Below are 11,308 nucleotides of genomic sequence, written 5' to 3' on the forward strand. Positions count from 1 at the left end.
CACCTCCTCTCTGCAGAGCTGTATGATCAGTACCACCACGTTGTCGCCGCAGAGGTGTATTATCAGTGCCACCACCTTGTCTCCACAGAGCTGTATGATCAGTGCCACCTCCTCGTCCCTGCAGAGCTGTATGATCAGTGGCTCCAACTTATCCCTAAAGAGATGTATAATCAGTGCAACTACATTGTCCCCACAAAGCTGTATGATCAGTGCCACCTCCTCGTCTTTGCAGAGCTGTATGATCAGTGTCACCACCTCTTCCCTGCAGAGCTGTATAATCAGTGACACCACCTCATACCTGCAGAGCTGCATGATTAGTGCCACCATCTTATCCACACAGAGCTGAATGATCAATGCCACCACCTACTCCCTGCAGAGTTGTAAGATCAGTGACACAACCTTGTCCCTGCAGAGCCTTATGATCAGTGCCACCGCCTCCTCACCACAGAGCTGTATGATCAGTGCCACCTCCTCGTCCCTGCAGAGCTGTGTGATCTGTGCCACTACCTCATCCCTGCAGAGCTGTATGATCTGAGCCACTAACTCATCCCTGCAGAGCTGTATGATCAGTGCCACAACCTCATCCCTGCAGAGCTGCATGATCAGTGGCTCCAACTTATCCCTAAAGAGATGTATAATCAGTGCAACCACATTGTCCCCGCAAAGCTGTATGATCAGTGCCAACACCTCGTCCTTGCAGAGCTGTATGATCAGTGCCACCATCTTATCCACACAGAGCTGAATGATCAATGCTACCATATCCTCCCTGCAAAGCTGTATAATCAGTGCCACCACCTCCTCTCTGCAGAGCTGTATGATCAGTGCCACCACCTCATCCCTGCAGAGCTTTAAGATCAGTGCCACCACCTGGTCCTTGCAGAGCTGTATGATCAGTACCACCACCTTGTCGCCACAGAGGTGTATGATCAGTGCCACCACCTCATCCCTGCAGGGCTGTATGATCTGTGCTACTGAAACATCCCTGCAGAGCTGTATGATCTGTGCCACTACCTCATCCCAGCAGAACTGCATGATCAGGGCCTGGATCTCACACAGGGAGGACGTGTTTTATGGCAGCTCCCGCTCCTAGCCACAAAATCGCCTTATTTGGCCCAGATAAAAGCGGCATAAAAGCGACAAAAAAGATTTTTAGAGTGCCCCGGGCTTGGAGAAGAAGGTGAGGGGTGGTGTGGAGACGCGGCACCGGAGCGCTGAGCGGCCTCGTGGAGAGTGCTGCGGCGCTGGAGGAAGACGGGCGCCATCTTTATATATCCCCCTGAGTACAAGACCCGGAGATCCGGACCGCAGGAGGCCCTTGGTGGAGGTGTGTGACCGCAGAGCAGGGAGCGGTCTCGCCTGTTGGAGCACAAGGCGGTGAGAGGAAACCCCCGGTGTGCTGTCTGTGTGGCCTGCGGGGATTGCTGTCGCTGCATGAGCTGCATGAGGAGGAGGAGGGTGCTGGCTCTGGGCCAGACAGGTTGTTGACGGCCCCCGGCGTTGCTGAGACTTTCTGCAAGGCCTGAGCGGGGGATATCGCTCCCCCCACATAGAAGTGCTGCTGTCGGCTGATATAAACGCAGCAGTGGAGAGTTGGCGCTACCCTGTCTCTGCCGGCTCCAGCGGTTCCCCGCGGATGTTTCCAACTTTTAACCCCTCACCCTCCAAGTTACATGGGGTTATTTTTATATAGCAAAATGCTGTACTAGACTTTTCTTGACGCACGGGTGGTAAATTTTAGGCACGCTTCAATTGAGCAAAATGGTCAAAACTAATAAAGAGCGTGCAAAACCGCTGACTGCGGAGGCGCATCGAAGCAAACAAGGTGAAATGGATAAATTTTTGAAAAACAAATCTGCTACGCCTAAACCTAATGCTAAAAGGCTCCCTGTAGAAGTTGTGGAGGAGGAGCATGCCGAGGACTCAGATTCCAGTGACGATGCTTCTGGCAGCGATGTCACTCAATCAGACTCTGGGAAACTTTCTAGATCGTTTTTTAAAAAATTATTAGCACAGGCTATGAAACCATTGGTTAATGAAATATCTGGTATGAGAGCGGACTTGTTACACATTGGTAATAGAGTGGAGTCTTTGGAGTCCTCTCAGTCCTCTATCATTAGCCACTCCAATGCTATGAGAGAACATCTAGATTATCACAGAATACAGCTTAACAACTCTTTTCTGGCCCTTGAGGATCAGGAAAATCGGAGTCGCAGAAAGAACATACGGATAAAAGGCTTGCCTGAAAGTGTTCCCACAGAGATATTGGAAAAAGCTACTAAGGAGATCTTTGCCCTCTTAATTCCACAAGAAACATGTGACCGAATTGTAATAGAAAGGGTGCATAGATCTCTTAGACCAAAGCCGAAACCAACGGAACCTCCGAGGGATGTGATTTGCGGCCTACTGAGCTATTTGGATACCAATGCTATTTTGTCCGCTTCAAGAGACATTAAAAATCTTTCTTATGAGGGATCTGCTATTCATCTTTATCAGGATGTTGCGCCGTCGACCCTTGCAAAAAGAAGAGTCCTAAGGCCCCTCCTGGAGGTGTTACGCTCGCGTAAAATCTTGTATAAATGGCTGTTTCCGTTTGGTATATCTATACAAGGAGATGGTAGGCAAATAATGGTTCGGACCCCTGAAGATTTACCCAAAATATGGGACGCTTTTGGCATTGCCCCTATGGACATTCCTTCCTGGCTTCCCCTAGACATGGATCATCGTACGCCTCCCCCTGTTCATGCTTTTACTGGAGGACAGGGGGACTGGGTCTTGGGAAAGAGACGCTCGACTCCCAAAAGAGGGAAATCTGGAACGGAAAAGGAGATACCCCCCTGAGCTTTCTTGTGCTTCTCCCGGTTGTATTTGTTTTTTCCACACTGGAGCCGGACCCCTCGGCCCGTTCGGACATGCTTTATCCTATTTTAGCTTGCTAAGTTTGACATTTATTCAGGTGTTGATATCATTCAATTGCCGTATAAGTTAACATATGCCACTCGTGTGTCAGAAATGTTTTTTCCTGTTCTGTTATAGGAGGTATTTTTGACCCCCTGCCTCTGCCACAGACAGGTAGTTGGTTCTTGTTGTATTTCTCATGTTTTATCTTAATAATTTTTAGGTTTTTTGTTATTTTTCTTATCTCTTTGTTTTTTTCTTTTAATTTCTGTGGTTTGATGACGGAGGAATCCTTTTTATTACCTTCTTTAACAAATAATGGGTGATAAGGTGAACTTAGCCACTATAACTGTGGCCTCGTATAATGTAAAGGGCTTACGCTCTCCGAATAAGAGAAGCCAAGTGATGAATCTTTTGCACTCAAAGAAATCTAGTATAGTTTTCCTGCAGGAGACACATTTTAAAAAAGGGAGAGTCCCAGATATGTCTAGATCTCGCTACCCGACCTGGTATCACAGTACGGGCGGTTCAGCGTCGGGTGGAGTGAGTATTGCTATAAAGAAAAATGTTCCTTTTATTTTGAGCGATTGTTTATCTGATTCAGAAGGCAGGTACATTATAATTAAGGGCTTTTTGGCTAACACTAAGATTACCTTGTGTAACTTATATGCCCCAAATAGGAACCAGATAGGTTGGCTGTGTAAAACATTGAATGTTCTGGAACTTTTTACTGAGGGTCTGTTGTTGGTGGGAGGGGATTTTAATGTATCTTTGAACCCAGCCTTAGATACTTCAACGGGCAGATCGGCTCTTTCTCAGAGGGCGCTGAGACGATTACACCTTTCATTACAAAAATTGCATCTGATAGACCCTTGGAGAACGCTTTTTCCTTCGGGCAGAGATTATACTTTTTATTCCCATCCGAATAATAGCTATCACAGAATTGATTACCTACTGGTACAAACAGCTAATCTCCAATTAGTTAGAAAAGCTAATATAGATATCATTTCTCTCTCAGATCACGCTCCCATTTTTCTTGACATAGAGATAAAAACTCTACCACGGCCGGCTGGGTCGTGGTCACTGAATGAAACTCTTTTGGACTCGGATTCTCACATTGAAAAACTGACAAGTACTCTTGACTTCTTTTTTCAGAATAATTTGCACTCAGGCCCGCCCTTGCCTATGGTGTGGGAATCTCATAAAGCAGTAATGAGAGGGGAATTTATAGCCCTAGGCTCATATTTGAAAAAGGAGCGATCAAAAAAGGTTGTGTCTATTCTACATCAAATCAGTTCCTTCGAGAGGTTACATAAGAGATCTCAGGTAAATAAAATATTGTCAGAACTGTCAGATCTGAGAACCTCATTAAAAAACCTTTTAAACATTAAATCAGCAAAAATTTATATGAGAAGTAGACAGAAGTTTTATCTCCATGGCAATAAGAGTAGTAAGCTTATGACATCCCTACTTAAGAAACAAAAGGAAAAGACGTTTATTAGACAACTTAGAGCTTTAGATGGCTCTTCAATTCTCGGGACTGCAGATATTGCCAGGGAGTTTAAAGACTTTTATGAAAATTTATACAATTTATATACACCTGATAGCATGCAGGAGCCAGTCACAGCCTTAGCAAAAATAAAAGAATTTTTGACCTCGTTACATCTCCCTAAAATAACTCTTGAAGGTCAGTCCTTATTGACTGCCCCAGTTACCCCTACAGAGATTTTAGACATTCTTTCTACTATTCCGAACGGAAAGGCACCGGGCCCAGATGGTCTTCCCATTATCTATTATAAACAGTTTATAAAACCACTGTTACCTCACCTAGTGTCTTTGTTTAATTCCTATTTAGCAGGCCAGCTCCCCCCTAGACAATCCTTGGAGGCATACATCACAGTCCTCCCTAAGGAGGGTAAAGATCCCAATCTGTGCACTAGCTACAGACCAATATCACTGCTTAATGCAGATATCAAGATGTGGGCTAAAATATTAGCGGGCAGATTAAGCAATTTCTTACCTAAGCTAATTTATGCAGACCAAGTAGGCTTTGTAAGAGGCAGGGAGGGGAAGGATAATTCTACTAAAGTCATTCAGTCTATAATGTTTGCTAAGACTCGGGGTATGCCCTTGATGCTCTTGTCGACGGATGCTGAGAAGGCTTTCGATAGAGTGAGCTGGAGGTTTATGGAACAAGTAATGATTAAGTTTGGCTTCCCCCCTCAATATATAACAGCAGTCCTCTCGCTTTATTCACAACCGACGGCCAAGGTCAGAGTCAACGGCACCCTGTCAGATAGTTTTGGGATTAGCAACGGGACTAGACAGGGTTGCCCCTTGTCGCCTTCTTTGTTCATTTTAGTTATAGAAACTTTGATACAAAGCATCAGACAAGATCAACGTATAGAGGGGTTGACGGTGGGTCAGAGGTCACTTAAGACTCTAGCTTTCGCAGACGATTTGCTTTTCCTTATCTCCAATCCATCCCAGGCCTTTCCAATTATTCTTCAAGCCTTTCATCATTTTGGTCTCCTTTCTAATTTCAAAATCAATTTGTCAAAATCTGAAGTGTTAAACATTGGTCTCCCTCACTCTCAGACCTCCACCATTCGTACGCAGATTCCATTCTCTTGGGCTACTAATTCTATTAGATATTTGGGAATAATGATAACTAGAGACCCCACTAACCTATTCCATGACAATTACACTCCTTTAATTCAAAAGGTCAAAAACCTGATGCAGAAGTATAGCTTACCCACTTTATCCTGGATGGGTCGTATTAATGTGTTTAAGGCATATATAATGCCCATTATACTATATACCATGAACATGGTTCCGATTCGGATTCCCCTGACATTTTTTGGAACATTAAAATCCCTTATTGGAAAATTTATATGGAAAAATAAAAGGGCTAGGTTACCTTATAAGTTTCTTTCTCGTCCTCTCTCTTTTGGAGGGTTAGGGGTTCCAGACCTTCTTTTATATTATAAGGCTATCCATCTCAGTAGATGGTTAAAGGTGGTGTCCTGTGCTGAAAGGGAGGAGGGGGATAGTGTTGACTGGGCTTTACTGGGCCCGAGAGGTTTGCCGTATCTCTGGACTAGGGCTAAGCCGCCGGCCTCTCTTAGGTTGGATGAGGTAACTACAACTACGTTGCGTATTAAAAGATTGGTAATGGGAGAGTTCCCGGAAGATACTTTCCCCTCCACATTGACACCGATTGGCTCAATTCCCTATTTGTTAGAGCAAGACTTTCAGGATCCATACAATTTATGGTCCAACCTCCCTAGAGAAACGTTAAATAGTTTTTATAGTAATAACACTTTGCGGGAGGGATCTTGGCCACAGGGGGCATCGGTCCAACCAACAAATTTTCTCCAGAAACAACACATCAAACGCATACTTTTACAGTTTGGAAGGAGATTCCCGTCTAAATCTAATTGGTCCTGGCTAGATATTATGATTAAACTTCCATCCCCACGGCAGAAAATTATATCCCGCATTTACTCACATCTCATCTCTCCGAATGTACATTCTAAACCCTCATTTATACATTCGTGGGAAATTGAACTTAATATCACGTTTACAGAAGATCAAATATCTAAAATGCTGTCAAATGCTAGGGGTTTTTCTAGATGTGTACTTTTGCAGGAGAATTCTTATAAAATATTAACTAGGTGGCATTTAACTCCAGCTAAGTTGTTCCAGTTAGGCCTCGTGGATAATGATGATTGCTGGCGATGCCTCAATCCTAGAGGACATCATACGCATATATTCTGGGAATGTCCTAGATTGCGAATTTTTTGGGAGGGAGTTGAGTTAGTTCTCAAAAAATTAGGATTAATAAAGGTGGATCTTGGAGCCACGGAAGCTCTCCTTTCATGCCCGTCAAAAGATTTTTTACCAAAAAAACATGGGCTTCTTCCACTGATGTTGAGTGCGGCGAGACAGTTGATAGCTGCCCATTGGAAGGATGTAGCTCCTCCCACGTTGGGAGAATGGTATACGAAAATAAATCAGATTTATCGTTTAGAGGAGCTGTCTAGCTGGGAAATCTATAATCATAAAGCTTTCGTGTCGACTTGGGCCCCTTGGAATAGGTACTTAGAAGACAATCCTCTTTAGGAACATTCTGGAGTTTTTTGTTTTGTTAGGCTCTACTGAATTGGGTGGCTTCTGCTTTGGGGCTCCTGGCCTTACTACCCCATATTAGATAGCTCAATTGTATTACATGGAGAAGCGTTATTTTTTGAAGTGCACCCATGCAATGATTGTGCTCATGTTGTCAACCACATGTTGTTATTGTTAATGTTGTTGATATTGTATATGAATATGTTCCCTTTTCCCCTTCCCTTTCTTTTTTCCTTTCCTGATGGCGGCCGGTGATTGTCCACATCAGTGACTGCTGCTCCTCCCGGAGGGCGATCCCGTGATGGCGGCTCTGGAGGGCCGGACTCTGCGCGGTTCTCTGTGTGACCGGATTGTGATGTCCGCTAATAATCCTCGGCGGAAGAAGAGCGGGAAGTTCAAATCCCCAAACGGATCCTGCGATCAGACAATGAGCGGGAATCCTCGGTTAAGCGCCGCCCTCAGCCTTCAGCGATGTACATAGACGCCTTTCCTCCTCTGTTTAACCTCTTACTTGCCTTGTTCCTGCTGATCCCCTCTTATTTACCAGTGTTCATAGATGCGCCACCTTCATCTCACATCGGGCTCCTCGAGAACATCTGCTGCTTATAGCCCCCTGTAATCAGTGCAGAAACAGCTGGGAGTCCCGATAATACTGTAAGTGACTGAGGAGATTGCGGCACGTGCAGATCGAGCTAATTGCCATCATTGGTGAAAAGTCCTAGAGCTACACAGAGGGTTAACCCCACATTAGTGTAGTGTAATTATCCGCAGGTTCACTGAACAAATATTATGTAACAGAAGAAAATTAATTAAGCCAATAAACCACAAATCCTCCTGCTTTTCTGTAATTACTAAAAAAAAAAAAGCACAGATGAAAACCTATGTACTGATGGGGGAGCGTGATAGGCGACGCGCTGGTTCCAGCATCAATGTGCTCTCCATCCGCATGCCATACTCCATACCCCGTCCCCCATTTTTGGCCTGTATGATCAGTGCCACCACTTCACCCCTGCAGAGTTCTATAATGAGTGCCACCACCTCGTCCCTGCTGACCTGTATGTTCAGTGCCACCACCTTTTCCCTGCAGAGCTGTATGTTCAGTGCCACCACCTTTACATGCAGAGCTGTATGATCAGTGCCACCACCTTTTCGCCGCAGAACTGTATAATCAGTGCCACCACATTGTCAACGCAAGCTGTATGATCAGTGCCACCACCTACTCCTTGCAGAGCTGTATGATCAGTGCCACCACCTAATCCCTGCAGAGCTTTTTGATCAGTGCCACCACGTCATCCCCTCAGGGCTACCTGATTAGTGCCACCACCTTGTACACGCAAAGCTGTCTGATCAGTGCCACCACCTTGTCCACGAAAAGTTGCATGATCAGTGCCACCACCTCGTCTCTGCAGACCTGTATGATCAGTGCCACTACATCATCCCTGCAGAGCTTTATGATCAGTACCACCATCTTGTCCCAGCAGAGCTGTACGATCAGTGCCACCACCTATTCCCTGCAGAGCTGTATGATCAGTGCCACCACCTCCTCCCTGCAGAGCTGTATGATCAGTGCCACAACCTCATCCCTGCAAACCAGTATGTTTAGTGCCACAACCTCCTCCCTGTAGAGCTGTCTGATCAGTGCCACCACCTTGTCCGCGCTGAGCTGTATGTTCAATAACACCACCTTTTCCCTGCAGACCTGTGTGATCAGTGCCACCACCTTGTCGCCGCAGAACTGTATAATCAGTGCCACCACCTTGTCGCCGCAGAGGTGTATGATCAGCGTCACCAACTTTTCCCTGAAGAGCTGTATGATCAGTGCCACCACCTCATCCCTGCAGGGCTGTATGATCTGTGCTACTGAAACATCCCTGCAGAGCTGTATGATCGGTGCCACTACCTCATCCCTGCAGAACTGCATGATCAGTGCCACGACCTCATCACTGCAGAGCTGTATGATCAGTGCCAACATCTTGTCCCCACAAAGCTGTATCATAAGTGCCACCACTTTGTCCGAGCAGAGCTGTATGATCAGTGCCATCAAATTATCCCGGGAGAGCTCTATTATCAGTGCCACCACCTACTCCCTGCAGAGCTGTATGATCAGTGCCACCATCTCCTCCCTGCAAATCTGTATAATCAGTGCCACCACCTCCTCTCTGCAGAGCTGTATGATCTGTGCCACCACCACATCCCTGCAAACCAGTATGTTCAGTGCGACAACCTCCTCCCTGCAGAGCTGTATAATCAGTGCCACCACCTTGTCTCTGCAGAGCTGTATGATTAGTGCCACCACCTGGTCCTTGCAGAGCTGTATGATCAGTAACACCACCTTGTCGCCGCAGAGGTGTATGATCAGTGCCACCACCTCATCCCTGCAGGCTGTATGATCTGTGCTACTGAATCATACCTGCAGAGCTGTATGATCGGTGTCACTACCTCATCCCTGCAGAACTGCATGATCAGTGCCACCACCTTGTCCCCACAAAGCTGTATCATAAGTGCCACCACTTTGTGCGAGCAGAGCTGTATGATCAGTGTCACCAACTTTTCCCTGCAGAGCTGTATGATCAGTGCCATCACCTCATCCCTACAGGGCTGTATGATCTGTTCTACTGAATCATCCCTGCAGAGCTGTATGATCGGTGCCACTACATCATCCCTGCAGAACTGCATAATCAGTGCCACGACCTCGTCACTGCAGAGCTGTATGATTAGTACCACCACCTTGTGGCCGCAGAGGTGTATGATCAGTGCCACCTCCTCGTCCCTGCAGAGCTGTATGATCTGAGCCACTATCTCATCCCTGCAGAACTGCATGATCAGTGCCTCCAACTTATCCCTAAAGAGATGTATAATCAGTGCAACCACATTGTCCCCGCAAAGCTGTATGATCAGTGCCAACACCTCGTCCTTGCAGAGCTGTTTGATCAGTGCCACCACCTTGTCCATGAAAAGCTGTATGATCAGTGCCACCACCTCGTCCCTGCAAAGCTGTATGAGGAGTGCTACCACCTCATCTCTGCAGAACTGTATCATCAGTGCCACCACATCATCCCTGCAGATCTTCATGTTCAGTGCCACCATCTTGTCCCCGCAGAGCTGTATGATCAGTGCCACCACCTCCTCCCTGCAGAGCAGTATGATTAGTACCTACACCTCATCCTTGTGGAGCTTTAAGATCAGAGCCACCACCTTGTCCACGCTGAGCTATATGTTCAGTGCCACCACCTTGTCCCCGCAAAGCTGTATCATAAGTGCCACCACTTTGTCTGAGCAGAGCTGTTTGATCAGTGCCATCAAATTGTCCCCACAGATCAGTGCCACCATCTCCTCTCTGCAAAGCTGTATAATCAGTGCCACCACCTCCTCTCTGCAGAGCTTTATGATCAGTGCCACCACCTGGTCCTTGCACAGCTGTATGATCAGTACCACCACCTTGTCGACGCAGAGGTGTATGATCAGTGTCACCAAATTTTCCCTGCAGAGCTGTATGATCAGTGCCACCACCTCATCCCTGCAGAACTGCATGATCAGTGCCACAACCTAGTCACTGCAGAGCTGTATGATCAGTGCCACCACCTTGTCCCCACAAAGCTGTATCATAAGTGCCACCACTTTGTCCGAGCAGAGCTGTATGATCAGTGCCATCAAATTGTCCCCGCAGAGCTGTATGATCAGTGCCACCACCTACTCCCTGCAAAGTTTTATGATCAGTACCACGATCTCCTCCCTGCAAAGCTGTATGATCTGTGCCACTACCTCATCCCTACAGAGCTATATGATCTGTGCCACTACCTCATCCCTGCAGAACTGCATGATCAGTGCCACAACCTAGCCACTGCAGAGCTGTATGATCAGTGCCACCACCTTGTCCCCACAAAGCTGTATCATAAGTGCCACCACTTTGTCCGAGCAGAGCTGTACGATCAGTGCAATCAAATTCTCCCCGCAGAGCTGTATGATCAGTGCAATCAAATTCTCCCCGCAGAGCTGTATGATCAGTGCCACCACCTACTCCCTGCAGAGCTTTATGATCAGTGCCACCATCTCCTACCTGCAAAGCTGTATAATCAGTGCCACCACCTCCTCTCTGCAGAGCTGTATGATCTGTGCCACTACCTCATCCCTAAAGAGCTGTATGATCAGTGCCACAACCTCATCCCTGAAGAACCGCATGATCAGTGCCTCCAACTTATACCTTAAGAGATGTATAATCAGTGCAACCACTTTGTCCCCGAAAAGCTGTATGATCAGTGCCAACACCTCGTCCTTGCAGAGC

This window comes from Dendrobates tinctorius, unplaced genomic scaffold, assembly GCF_039654945.1.
Source record: "Dendrobates tinctorius isolate UK_male_01 unplaced genomic scaffold, ASM3965494v1 ptg000202l, whole genome shotgun sequence".
Taxonomy (NCBI): domain Eukaryota; kingdom Metazoa; phylum Chordata; class Amphibia; order Anura; family Dendrobatidae; genus Dendrobates; species Dendrobates tinctorius.